Source organism: Equus caballus, chromosome 16 (assembly GCF_041296265.1).
Source record: "Equus caballus isolate H_3958 breed thoroughbred chromosome 16, TB-T2T, whole genome shotgun sequence".
NCBI lineage: Eukaryota > Metazoa > Chordata > Mammalia > Perissodactyla > Equidae > Equus > Equus caballus.
The window spans coordinates 92,408,776-92,423,059 of NC_091699.1; the positions used below are offsets into that span (position 1 = coordinate 92,408,776).

Here is a 14,284-nt window from a genome sequence, read left to right on the forward strand (position 1 = left end):
CAACCCAAAGTGATCTACAGATTCACTACAATCCCCATCAAAGTCCTGATGTCATTTACAGAAGTAGTAAAAACACTCCTAAAATTCATATGAAACCACAAAAGACTCTGAATAGCTAAAGCAATCTTGAACGAGAACAATAAAACTGGAGGCATCACATTTCCTAATTTGAAAATATGTTACAAAGTTACATCATTCAAAGCAATATGGTACTGGATTAAAAACAGACATATAGACCAATGGAACAGAATAAAAAAGAGTCCAGAAATAAATCTACGTATCTCTGGTTAATTGATCTTTGACAAGTGTGCCAAGAATCTACAAAGGGTTAGTCTCTTCAATAAATAGTATTGGGAAAACTGGGTATTCCATGCAGAAGAATGAAATTGGACTCTTACACCATGTACAAAAATCAACTCAACATGAATTAAAGAGTTAAGCATTAAGTCCTGAAACCATAAGACTACTAGAAGAAAACGTAGGGAAACAGCTCCTTGACATTGATCCTGGTGATGACTCTTTGGATATGACACCAAAAGTACAGACATGGGAACTACATCAAACTTAAAAGCTTCTGCACAGCAAAAGAAACAATTAACAAAATGAAAAGAACCTACAGAATGAGAGAAAATTTTTGCAAACCATATATCAGATAAGGGATTAATATCCAAAATATATAAAGAACTTATATAGCACAATAACAAAAAATAAATCTGATTTGAAAATGGGCAGAGGAACTGAATAGACATTTTTCCAAAGAAGACATCCAAATGATCAATAGGTGCATGAAAAGATACTCAACATCTCTAATTATCAGAGAAATGCAAATCAAAACCACGATGAAATATCACCTCACACTTGCTAGAACTTGTTAGAACATCAACAAAACAAGAGGTAGCAAGTGGGGGAGGAAAGGGAAATCCTTGCACTCTGCTGGTGGGAATGTAAAGTGGTACACACATAATGGAAAACAGGGTGGAGTTTCTTCAAAAAATTAAAAATGTAACTACCATATGATCCAGCAATCCCACTTCTGGGAATATATCCAGAGGAAGCAAAATGAGTATCTCAGAGATACCCGCACTCCCATGTTCATTACAGCATCATTCCTAACAGCCAAGACATGGAAACAACCTAAATATCCAACAACAGGGAAATAGATAAAGAAAATGTCATAAAGAAAATGAGGCATGCATATATATGCATATACATATATAAATATATGAATATATAAATTCAAATGGAATTTTTATACATACAATGGAATATTATTCAACTTTTAAAAAGAAGGAAATCCTGCCATTTATGAAAACATTGATGAATGTGGCAGACATTAGGCTAAGTGAAATAATCAGATGCAGAAAGGCAAGTATTGCACGATCTCACTCATATGTAGAATCTAAAATAGTCAAACTCATATAAGAAGAGAGAAGAATGGTGGCTGCCATGGGCTGGGGGGGTAATGGGGAGATGTTTATCAAGGGGTAAAAAGATTCAGTTATGCAAAATGAGTAAGTTCTGGAGATCCAATGAACAACAATGTGACTATAGTTAACAATATTTTATGCTTGAAACTTGCTAAGAGAGTAAACCTTAAATACTGTCAGCACATAAAAAAAGTGGTAACTATCCGAAGTGATGAATATGTTAATTAGCTTGAATATGGTGATTATTTCGTGTTATATATATATATATATCAAATCACCAAATTGTGCACCTTAAGTATATGCAATTGTTACTGTCAAAAAATAGCAAATAGCAGTATATTTATTGAATTTTATGCATATAAAACAGAAAGCTTAATATTTACATATGTGTACATATTTACATATACAGAAAATCAACTTTCAAAAATACATTTTAAAATAAATTATTATTTAAAGTACACATATATAATAAATGTCCAAAATGCCTTTTAAAGGCATTTAGTTTAAATCATTTAAAATATATTTAGTTTAAAATGTTCCGAGTGTTTTTACATCTCATGGTTGCCAAGTGAAAACTTGAATTAAAAATTTGAAGGTGGACATGTTGAATCCATAATGTGGTCTTGATTACCTCAAAGTAGATTTTCTAATTGCAAATATATTCTTAGTTATGTATCCAAAATATATTTTTCTAGATACAAGGATATAGTTTTTAATTTCTCACTTATGAGAATTTTTGTGAAGTATCCAAGATATTATAGGATGTATACAAAGTGTATTTGTAAATAAATACTACATCTTTTACGTGTTAGAAACAATAAAATATTGTTATTTTAGATTTCATTGATTGGAATTTTTAGCTATTCAGAGAAGGCCTTAGCCTTGTTGGCCTCCTTAGAAGCCTGAATGCCAATAACTTCTTCCCCATCCAAGTTTCTCAGAGAAGGAAAGCTACGGCCAGATAGAGACCTTTAGTATTTATACAGCTAATATGGAGAATTAAATATCTAATATCATTCCCCAGAATTAGACATGCTTGCCCATCCAAAGACAGGGTTAGTCTTGCCTTGTCTAAAATGCACGGCTTGGAAGATTGGAGCTAAATTTATGTTTATTGTGGGCAGCTTCCTCAACTTGCTCACTGTATACTTAAAAGCTTTATCTGCTCTATTGTAGCTACCACTAGTAATGAGTAATCAAAAGTTTTGATAGGCAAATTATTGTAGTTACAGGTATTTTGTTTACTTTTTCAAAGAATGTGCTTCAAATAATTAATAGAATAGTAACAAATGATCCATATCTACTTGTTACTGCCAATCAGGAAAAACTGATTCTTAGGTGCATTTCATTAAAATTAGTTTGTATATTTAGAGGAAGAGTATTCCAAGTGAGATAGGAAAATGCGTGCTGGTGTTTTCAAGGAGAACCCCATGATTGTGAGGCACCACATTTCTGATACAGGCGGTCCACTTTCTCTCTATGTTGGTTTTGCTGCCATAGTAATCTAAACACTTAATGAAAGGTAAGGGGGAAAACTGAAACAAAGGTTTAAAAAATAATTTTTGTGGTTAAAGAAAATAGTAGGTTAAAAAGTAATAAAATAGAAGTACAATTGATACTAGTGAAAATGATGAGAGATTGACACAATTCTGAAAGATTCTAGATCGTATATTTATTGCATAGTGTATATTGACCTCCTAGATCCCATGACCTCTGCGTTCTAAGAGACTTTCTTTCTCATCCTCCCATTTGCAGCACCGTGAGTTCATCCTCAGTGATTTAACACACCATCATCTAAAGGATGTGATAGGTTGGAGTTTATATCTGTCAAGGGACCAAGGAGATGAAAACTAGGCATCACCAAAAGGTGTAATTTTAGGTTGTTGGATTCCCCTGCATTTTTCTTAATTATTTCTGACATTTTATCTATTTCGCCATGAGCTTCCTTGGAGGATACAGATAAAAAAATGTTCTTCGTGACCCAGCAGAAGAAATACATCTTCTCTTAATAAATCCCAACTGAAATCATATAGGGGACAGAAAGAAGGAATAACAGTTAACATTTATCACTTGTACTGTTTCATTTGCTAAACTCTTTTTGGAATCCGAAAGACAGTTTCTTTTCAGCATGAGGGAGATTTCAAATAAAATGTGAGGATCTGAGAAAAAGAATTTTGGATGAACTACATGAGAATCTGTGCAAGGGGAAATTGAAATGTGGAAACTACGTGCTCTGCCTGTCCTTGTCCTAAGCTCTCTGAGGATAACATAGCATTTTCTTACCTGGGGTATCCCCAGCACTTAGCATACAGGAGGTATTCAGTAAGTATATCATGAACCACTTTGAGTTACATATGGCATTTTAATTAAGATACCATGAACCTTTCCAGAAATGAGTGTGCTAAACAGAACAACAAGTATAAACTAAAGATGACCACAAAGAGTGTCTCTATTGCATAGCATACCTAGTGCCTAGTGTGAAAGTTGCTCTTTGTGATATATGATAGAGCGTGGTGTTCAATCCATGGTTTAAAAATTAAAGGCAGGGGCTGGCCTGGTGGTGTAGTGGTTAAGTTCCTGCACTTTGTTTCAGTGGCCTGGGATTCGCAGGTTCAGATCCTGGGCATTGACCTACCATTGCTAGTCAAGCCACACTATGGTGGCATCCCACATAAAATAGAAGGAGATTGGAACAGATGTTAGCTCAGGGTCAATCTTCCTCACACACACACACACACACACACACACACACACGGACACAAAGTTAAAGGCATAAGAAAACATTGAGGCAAAGGCAAAAACACATTTCTTGTAAATGGTGTCTTTGTTTTTCTTCACTCAAGAGGGTATGAAAGATGGCAGGACTTCTTCAAAGGTGGTCCCAGTAAGCCATGCCTCTTGGCATTAATACCTTTGTGTAGTCCTCTCCTGTGTTGAAATAAACAGGCCCTGCATAATCAATAGAATGTGGTGGAAGTGACTCTGTGACTTTAAAGACAAGATCACAAGAAGCCTAGTAGCTTCCTCCCTTCTCTCTTAGAAGGACCACTCTTGGGGAAGCCAGCCATCATGCAAGAAGACTGACTATCCTGAGACTGCCATGCTTTGAGTAAGCCCAACCTACCAAGTGGAGTGGCCTCCTGAAGAGACAGAGATGCCAGTCTCTTCGCAGCATTCTGGTCTTCTCAGCTGAGGCACCAGACCTGAAAGGGAAAAAGCCGTCCTGGACATGGAGCCCAGTGGAGCCTTCAGATGACTCCATTCCCAGGTGCCATCTGTCTGTAACCACAGTTGTATCCCCAAGCAAGAATCACACAGCTGAGCTCGGTCAATTCATAAAACTAAGTTTTGGGGTGAGCTTTTATACAGCAATAGAAACTAGAGCAATTTCTTAATAGGTCATTCAAATATAATAGAGTTCAACCATATTCATGGTCTGTCATTTATTAAAGAGGATCACAGAAGTTTGTGAAACAATCTTTTGAGTTTAAAATAATGAATTAACCAAATATATGGACAGTCATGCTTAAACTTGTCATCTATTACAAAACCTGCTGGGACTTGGAATGAGCGAGTAGTAAAGAAAAGAGCCTAAAGGAGGCTCAATGACCATGAGTCAGAGTAGATTCTTACCATGCTCTTCAGGCCCAACGGTACAAGGAAGTGCAAAGAGCAGGTTTCCACAGCATAGACAGTGGTAAGTTTAGGTGTGATTCAGGAAGTTCCTATATTCTATTTAATAGTTTAAGCTGGTGTTAATATAATTAATACTATAATTTTAGTTACTTTCTATTTCCATTGGCACCTTCAGATTTCAATTTGTTCTATTATTTTTAGTTAATAAGATCTTGTATTGGTTTATGGTAAAGTAGCTGTCTGCTATTGTATAAGGTTTTTTTTAATGGCATGTATTTGGAAATATAGATCAAGTGTAAAATTTCTCCTGCTCTGTCTGACAGGTTACATGAGTCAACGGGACCAAAATGATGTCATATATATGAACAACTATTTTCCTAATTACCTCTCTGTTTAGAGCTCAAGACTAAACATGATGCTGAGTAGTCTCAGTAATAGATTTGAAATTAGACAAGAACCAGAAGAAAGATAATAACTTAGAGAATATATTTTTCACACTGATTGATTTTGTTAATTGATTCATTTAAACATTTATTTATTCAATTTCATTGTGAGTCTATTATCTGATAGGGATGTGGCAAAGTGTAGAAGATGTAACTGGAAAGAAGACAGGGAAAGCCTTGTCCCCAAGGGGATTGTAGTCTAGTGGAGTAAGCAAGCAAATGAACAGAAAGTCAACACAAATCTCCTTCAAGATGTCAAATGCCACGGCATGTTTGAAATTCTAGATAATTCTCACATACCTGTTGATAATATAATCCTGGAGAAAAATATTCCATACCAGTTGAGTCATGAAGGCAATTCATTATTAAAAACAGACACTGTGGCATGTATGTATATTTGGATTTTTATCTTTCTCCTTGTGTATGACTGTACGTAGGCCAGTAATCATATTATATTTGTTCTATTTTTTCTTATGTTCTGTTACATTGTTCTTTGACCACAGAAGAAATTTGGCAATGGACAGTAAGGTCATCAAAGTCTTAGGATTTCATTCTGGAGATTTCCTTTTGATTTATCTTCTGGTTTATGAACTCTCTCTTTAGTTATGTTTAAACTACTAATAAACCCTCCACTGAGTTCCTAACACAATTTACTATAATTTTTAGTTTTGGAGTTTCTATTTTGTTTTTTGTAGTTTTCAGTTTCCTGACAACATTTTCAGCTTTCTTGTTTGTCTTTTGAAACAAGAAAATAAGATACAGTTATAGTATGCATCTCTACTACCCTGAGACTGTATTTCTACTGACTCTTGTTTCACTTGGTTTTCATTCGTTTGTTTTTTTAAATATGTTTACAGGTAATTTTGATTGAGTATCAATCATTGATATGAAACATCAGAGTAATCATCGATGCTTCTGGATATGATTTATACTTGCTCCTGGAGTATGGCTAGGACATTCACCATCCAAAATAACTTAATTGTGCTCAGGGTTTTTGATGTTTTTAAGCTAGGCTTGAGCATCTGCTAGGGAGAGTCCACTTCCAGCTTCCCTTCATTCTTGGATAACAGTGTCTCAGAGTCCTATTTCAGAGAGTGCTTATGAGCATGTTTACTAAAACATTCTCTGTTGACAGACACTGGAATTCAGCATTGATCCCCCCAGTTTGGAGACTTTAGAAGTTTTTCTCAGATTGTTAGCTGCTTACCTTTCAGCAGATGCCTCTAGCGCAAAAGTGTTAAACCCTCCTATACAACCATCAGTCTGGGGATCCATCTTTCTGAATTGTGGCTGTGTGAGTCCTCATTGCCTTTTTATTCTCTGATCTACTGAAGCAGATTTTTAGAAATATTTTATCTAGTCTTTCTGTTCTCAATGGGAGGGTTGCCTCCAGATGCTTATTCTAATATTAGTTAGAAGCAGAAGTTCTGCATTCATATTTCTTTGCATTCTTATGAAAATTTAAAGCAAAAGCAAAATATGAATTGATCACTATTGAAAATTTTTTAATATTTGTATTAGTTTTATAGACTACATATAAGATTTTCTTTTTCACAAGGAAATTTTAAGTTGTTTTTGCTTGATTGTCCAGAGGGTCTGTGTGCAGATCTTAAGAACACAGATTATGTTCAGCAGTCTGCTCTTCCTTGTATGTGAATTATTAGTTGGGAAAAGAGTAAGATCATCTGCAAAATTTTTCCTTAGTAAATTATATTTTAAAATTAAAGTTTAGGGTTCTTCGATAATACACAAGAGAAACTAACTATGATTGGCCAGAGCCTTGGGCAGTTCCAAGGATCTCACAAATGGTACCTAATGGATAGACTCTTCAGAAGAATGCTTTGGTTTAAAAACACTTCCTTTTTTTGGTGAAGAAGATTGGCCCTGAGCTAACGTCTGTTGCCCATTTTCCTCTTTTTGCTTGAGGAAGAGTGTCCCTAAGCTAACGTCTGTGCCAATCCTCTTCTATTTTGTATGTGGGATGCTGCCAGAGCATGGCTTGATGAGCAGTGTGTAGGTCTGAGCCCAGGATCCGAACCTGCAAACCCCAGGCTACCAAAGCAGAGTATGTGAACTTGACCACTATGCCACCAGGCTGGCCCTGAAAACGCTCCATTTTTATACATTGAGTCTTTCTACTCAAAATGCTTGTTTTGCCTTGGAGCTCCATCAACAAGGAAAAGTATTACAACATTTTTGCATAGCCATTTACTGAGTAACTTTTTTTTTTCGGAACTGTTATAGTTACCTCATTTATTGCATAGCTATAACAACTCTATAGGATGAATAAATATACTTTGCATATTACACAGCATTTAAACAACTTTATTTATTTTCACAGAGTCAGAGAAATGTGAGTAATATTGATTCTCTTTGGAGGAAAAAAAAAGGCTTAAAGAGTTTAAATAATGTTTCTAAGATCATAGGATCAATAAATGGCAAACCAGGATTTCCACTTTGGCTTGAGTCTTTCTTCTATGTCACATGATTTCTTTACATTTGGGCACAGCCTGTTTTCATGGAATTCAGAAGGAAAAGTTAGGATAAAAAATAGACTTTCTCTCTTGATCTTGAAAAAATGATGAAATTAAAAGCAATCTTGCTGCTGTGTTCATTTTTTTATCTCATCTTCAGAATTATGATCTGTATTATGTTATATCTATTTTGCAGGAACATTAACAGTTTTTAAAAAACTGACACAAAATAAAATAGTATAAAAATCTGTATGTTCCAGAGTATAGCTACTAAATCATATTACTGGACATCAAGAGAATGAGATCTACTCCTGATGTGGAACAATATTAACTATTGATTAGTCAAAGTAAGTCACTATAAGCTCATTAATAAAGCCATGCTTTTTTCACACTTGGCCAAGTCTCTTTAGGGAAACTTCTAGATTAAAAATAAATTTTATTATTTTAGCTGAAAGCAAGCCTTACTAAAATCACAGGAATTATATAGTCAATTAGTAATGATAGTCATCTGTAATGCTAGAAATCGCCAAAAGCCAAACTAATATTCTCTATCCAAGCTTATAAGAATATGGGACATCCTCAAATAGTTACTCTCTCTGTGTTTAGCTCTCAAACATTCTTCAAAAGTCAGCTCATCAGGTACCTAAGTATCCTTTTTATTTCACATGATTTTTTCCCATCTGCGATGAGGTAAATTTGGTAACCAATAACTGAACCAATAGTTTCAATAATTTATGTGTCACCTTATTTATTGGGCATCTCACTTATAAACTCATGCTTGGAAATCTCCACCTAATCAACATCATGAGCCTGGTAACCTGTCGTTTTTTAGTTCCCTCCAGGAAATTTTGCACATGTAATTTTCTAAAAAGTTTGTAAGTCAGATGCTTTATTTTGCCATATTATAGAATGATAATTTAATTTTAGCAATTCTTTTATTCATATTTTCAAGCCTCTCATCCTAATAGAGTATTGCTATACTAAAATTATTCTTTTAAATTATAGCATAGTGAGACTCTCTTTAGGATACTTACACACATTAAATCTATTTTCAAAATCTACAGGTACAAATTACAGAATGTCACTGTACAATTAGATGTAAGTGCTTTTTTCACTAATGTAAATTTAAAAAATGCTTAGACTGTTAAGAATGTAAAACTAAACTATTAAATGCAGAGTTATTTGATAATAATATACTGATTTTAAAATTATTAATGAGGCTTTTGAGAAATGAAATAACTACTGGGAATGGGGGTTAAGTGTTTTGAAAAAACAAAATGTTACTTGACCGGAAGTTCTCCCGGCAGCCCTGCTGCATCTTGACGGTCTGTCTGACGTGAGTCAGGTGAGGGACGGAAGTGAGCGCAAGCAGCGGACCACAGAGCAGGATGGCAGGAAGCGTGCACCACAATCGTCCGTGCCAGCCGGGAGAGGAATACAACCTGCAGATGTGAAGGAAAGCGCAGGCACTTTACACGCTGAGGAAGCCTTAGGATTCTCAGTCTCCAAACGTCATTAACAGTTATATTTGATTTTTGTGTTATAAAGTATTTTATGTTCATTGTTTCTTTATTACGTCTTGCTAAGAGTGTTATTTTGCTGTATTTAGAAGACAGGAATTTTGCTGTCTAGTAATATTACAGGAGATTAATTCCACGGAAATTTTAGTGTTTCACTTCCCCGAGATAGTTATTATGTTATTAAATTTAGGTTGTTTCTTAATCCTACAGCTAGTCCTCAAGGAATGTATTATTATCCTCCCTGTAAAGGCTCACATAGGTGAGGTGAATTTCCCTTAGACAAAGTATTAGCAGAACCATTTTCTAAACCCATATTTTTCTGACTGAAGTTTATCTTTTTTGCCATTCATCAAGAGGCAAAACATACTTTGTTTCCAAAACGGAGAATACGTTCAAGCCATGTGCTCTTTTCTATACCTAAAGATTGTGTAATCAACTGACTATCACTATAAAGTGAATCTATCTTCAGTTTTTTTTTTCTCCAGAGGTGGTTTTGCATTCCCTCTCTTCTCTTTCTAGTTTCTTGTTTATGATGCATTTGCAAAATGGCCAAGCGGGCAGTTACACGTGAGTGAAATTGTCTGTCTTATGTGAGATTAAATCTCTAAATTTAATCTAAGTAACACCTTGCTCTGATTTTAGTGGTGCTATTTTTACACTAAAAATCATTAGACACATTTTTGACTATCATAGAAAGGCTGAGTTTGGACAGTCCTTGAAAAAAAAATGTATCTTTGGACTGTCACATTTTTTTCAGTATTTTCTATGGTCCTTCACGTCTTTTTGTCCCAGTCTGTTTCATTCCATGTCACATTTGTCACAGTCTGGTTATCATTTTTTAAATATATTAACCGACTACATTTTTTAAAATATGTTTTGACTCAAAATTCTGAAAGAATGAAAATATAACACTAAAATAAAGTGACAGAGTTGGATTTTAGATGCCTTCCTTGATGCCCCCTCAAACACATCATATAAGTGGCTGCTTAATCTACTAAACTATAAATTTCTTGAGCAAAAGAACTTTATTTGTTTTTGTATAAATCTGTGTGTGTACTCATATATATATATATACACACAGGAGACTATGCACCGCCACATTCACACATATTCTAGCAGGTGCTTGTAAATGTTTTTGAATAAAAATATAATCTATCTTGTCTAACTATCCATAAGACAAGTCCTAATTTGAAACAATTTAAGGAGGACTTTGAGAGCACAGTCAACCATCTACTCTTTCAATATACAAAGCAAATAGTACACTGAGGCACAGAAATATCAGAATAAAATTTACAGGAAAATATTAGAGGTTGAATACCCATAAATCTTTCAGCCAGTTCCACATTGAGATTAAAAATTAAAAAAGCAAACCTAGATTTTACTCAAGCATCCTTCTCGTGCTATTATATCCAGTATTAGTTGCACCATCTAAATTAAAGATAATTAAATTTTTTAGTATAGCAATTTGTTAATAGCACTCATGAGTAAAAAATTATACAAACTGACAAAAGTCAATGCTTTCTTTTGTTATTTCAAAGTTATTCACTAACAGGAGGTTTAAAAAAAAACGTGCAAATGGGAAAACTGTACCAACAAGCTACTATATTTAAATGAAATCTATTTACCTTTTATCCAGTCTGAATAGATGCTTTTTAATTATTGCTAATTGTTTAAGATGCCTTTGCATGCCCCAGAAGATTTAGTCTGAATAAATTTAATTCCTTTAAAATCTCCTTCGGTTACAGGCAAATACAGTAAGAAGCCCCATAGGTATGGCAATAAAATAGTCATAAAGGCAGAAGCATTTAAATGAGTAGAGCAAGGAAGTCTTCCCCAAAAGAGGCAGAAAAGCTATATGGCTGTAGATGCAAGAACCAAACATTGAAACACACAGTTGAAACATTTAAGATGACTGTGAAAAAGGTCTATGTTCACTTGTTAAAGAATGCGCTAGGGCAGACTAAAGCGTCTGAATAGTTCTTTCACAGGTCACAGCGTCCATTCAGCCTGTGGACATTGTTATTACTCGACAGAAATAGATGGGCCTAATTAATATTCTGAACATACCTGGGAGAACATTCTTAAGGAAATCATCCTCTGGTGGTTTGGAAATTAAAAAAAGAAAGACAGAAAACTTAACAGTAAGCATTAAAAATTGGATCTAGATAACAAAGTCAACTGCTCTCAAAGTTTAATGCCAGCTGCAAATAGGCATCTTGTTTGTGTACATTTCTTGGTGTAAATGGCTGTGCCTTGTGAAATAAAGTTCAACAGTAGTTTGAATTTATTAGTAATTATATTCTTGCCATTTCATCAAGTAACAGGCAAAAATCAGCTACAGAAAGTTTGTCACAGTAAACTCTTGCAAATTCATATAGTAGAGAATAATGTAGCAATTTATAAATTTGGTATTTATTAATGTAAAATGCACATAGTGAAAATACAATATCAGAAATACAGTATTTTCACCTGCAAAGAATGTTTAAGATCTTTCAAAATGTTTCCTAAATAAATTAATGTAAATATTAATTTTAGTGATGATTAAATTGCTCATATACAGTTGATATAATTAGCTACGACCCTTTCAAATTTTTTTATTTTGAACATTTTACATTTAGAATATCATTTATGCAGGATTAACTATAATTGTATTTTTTAAAAAATTCACTGTTGCAAATAGGTATCTGAAGCCATAATTAATTTTGAAATGTAATAAAAAACAGGGCATGAGAAAAATGTTACGTGCTACTTTTATATTTTCTGAGTATATATGTATACACATATATAACATGGATATTTATATATAAAGGGCATGTATACACACACGTATGACACATACATATACACACATATTAAAGAAAGAACAAAAGATAACACTATAAAATACTTAATAAAACAAAATAAAAGTACTTATTGAAGAATTCAGTTCTTAAAGTAGCTATCCTATTTAACTACCTGCATTTAACAAAGTAATTCATTCTGAAATGGGAGTCAAGTGTCTAGTGCACAAACCTAATACAGTACATATAAAACAAAATCCCTATTGAAATGAGTGGAGCCATTCATCGCCGAGACACAAAAAACCGTACTTTCTTTGACTTGCTACTTTAAAGCCCCTTGATAGCATTTTCCCTTTTTATGGTGCTTTAGGTATAGATGCTTCTCCCCTCAAAAATGAAAAAGACTACAAGTAGCAAATACCTAAATATGTAACAGATGCATAAGTGCTCCTCGGGATAAATAGCTTATGGACAATTAACTGTCATCGTATCCTTGCCTCCATTTCCACTCGCTCCTGTAGTGTACACCGGTGGCGTATTAGGAACATAACCAAAGCGGTAACACAAATTCTAGGTTCAAAGGTAACCTATGAAAATCTGCTCGTTACTTCTTGAGAGTTCCTTATGAAAAGAAGAATGAGCAATGTAGAAACAAAGCAGTGCGTGCATATCATTCAAGAGACCACTTGTAAAGAATCTCATCTTATATTTTTGTCTAGTTGTAAGTATATTTCACATTGGACGATCAAAAGAGGGTTTCACACCACTTCAAAAGGTGTTAAATGCAACAGGTGGTCCTTATTTGGATTCTGATTCAAACAAACAAAACCAACTATAAAAAAATTATGAAAACAATCAAAGAAATTTGAACACATTGAATATTTGGTGATATTAAAAATTATTTTTTTCCAGTTGTGGGAATGACATTGTGATTTCAGGGTTTTTTTTTAAAAGTATTTATTGATGAAACGATGTACCATCTGGAATTCCTTCAAAATAATTGGAGTGATAATTAGAAAGTGGGTGGACATAATGTGGTCATTTTAAAATATGTTCAAAAATTCTTCAACACTCCTCCCTTCAAGATGTGGAGCTTGATTCCTCTCTCCTTGCGTGTGGGCTGAATGTAGTGACTGACTTCTAACAAAGTGAGTATGCAGAAGTGACAATTTCCAACCTGAAGCTATAGGAGGGATTGTGACTTCCTCTTTGCCCTCTCTCTTGCATCTCTTGCTCTGTGGGGAAACAGTGGCCATGTCGCGAGGACGTTCCAGCAGCCTTATGTGGTGTGTAAATGGGCCTTCCTGCCAAGAACCCTGGAGGAGCTGAGGCCTCCTGCCAATAGCCGTGTGACAGCATCCCCTTGCAGGTGGATCCTGTGGCCCTGGTTATCCTGCAGATGCCCGCAGTCCAAGTCAACATCTTCTCCGCAACTTTATGAGTGACTCTCAGGACCACCCAGCTAACCTGCTCCTCAATTTCTGACCTGCAGAGACTATGATGATACATTTTTATTGTTTTAAGCTACTAGGTGGTGGTGGTGGTTGTTTTGCAACAATAGATAACTAACAAAGTGTCTGCGAATTCAGATTCTCTGTCGAGTTTTTGATGCTGGCTAATGAAATCAGGAAGGGCTGTAATATTTTATCTACCTTCATGTATAGTTTAATAACTCTATAACATAATTTTTTTTTTCCTTTGCTAAGGGAGATTTGCCCAGAACTAAAATCCATGCCAGTCTTCCTTTATTTTGCTAATGGGTCATGGCCACAGCTGAGCCCAGGGCCGCTGAAGTGGAGCGCCCTGAACTTAACCACTAGGCCACAGGGCCGACCCCTAAAATATAACTTTTTAAAACTCATTTTCATTTTTCTTTATTTTTTAAGGATGTAGTTTAAGTGTAAATTATTGACATTTTAGCTAAAATGTAGGAACTTCTAGTTTTTCTTTAAAAAAAGACCTGTCAAAGCCCTTTGCTAATTTTTTCTCCACTGCTACTTAGAT

The 14,284-nt window shown here is 34.7% G+C and overlaps 1 long non-coding RNA gene across 1 annotated transcript; it reads right to left on the reverse strand.

Moving 5' to 3' along the window:
• Positions 1–7,812: 7,812 nt before the first annotated feature.
• Positions 7,813–11,346, reverse strand: LOC138918132 (uncharacterized). Its single transcript, XR_011427128.1, has 3 exons — positions 11,126–11,346; positions 9,270–9,422; positions 7,813–8,016 (listed from the first exon to the last, which is right to left on the reverse strand). It is a non-coding gene; the product is annotated as an uncharacterized lncRNA (long non-coding RNA).
• Positions 11,347–14,284: the final 2,938 nt, after the last annotated feature.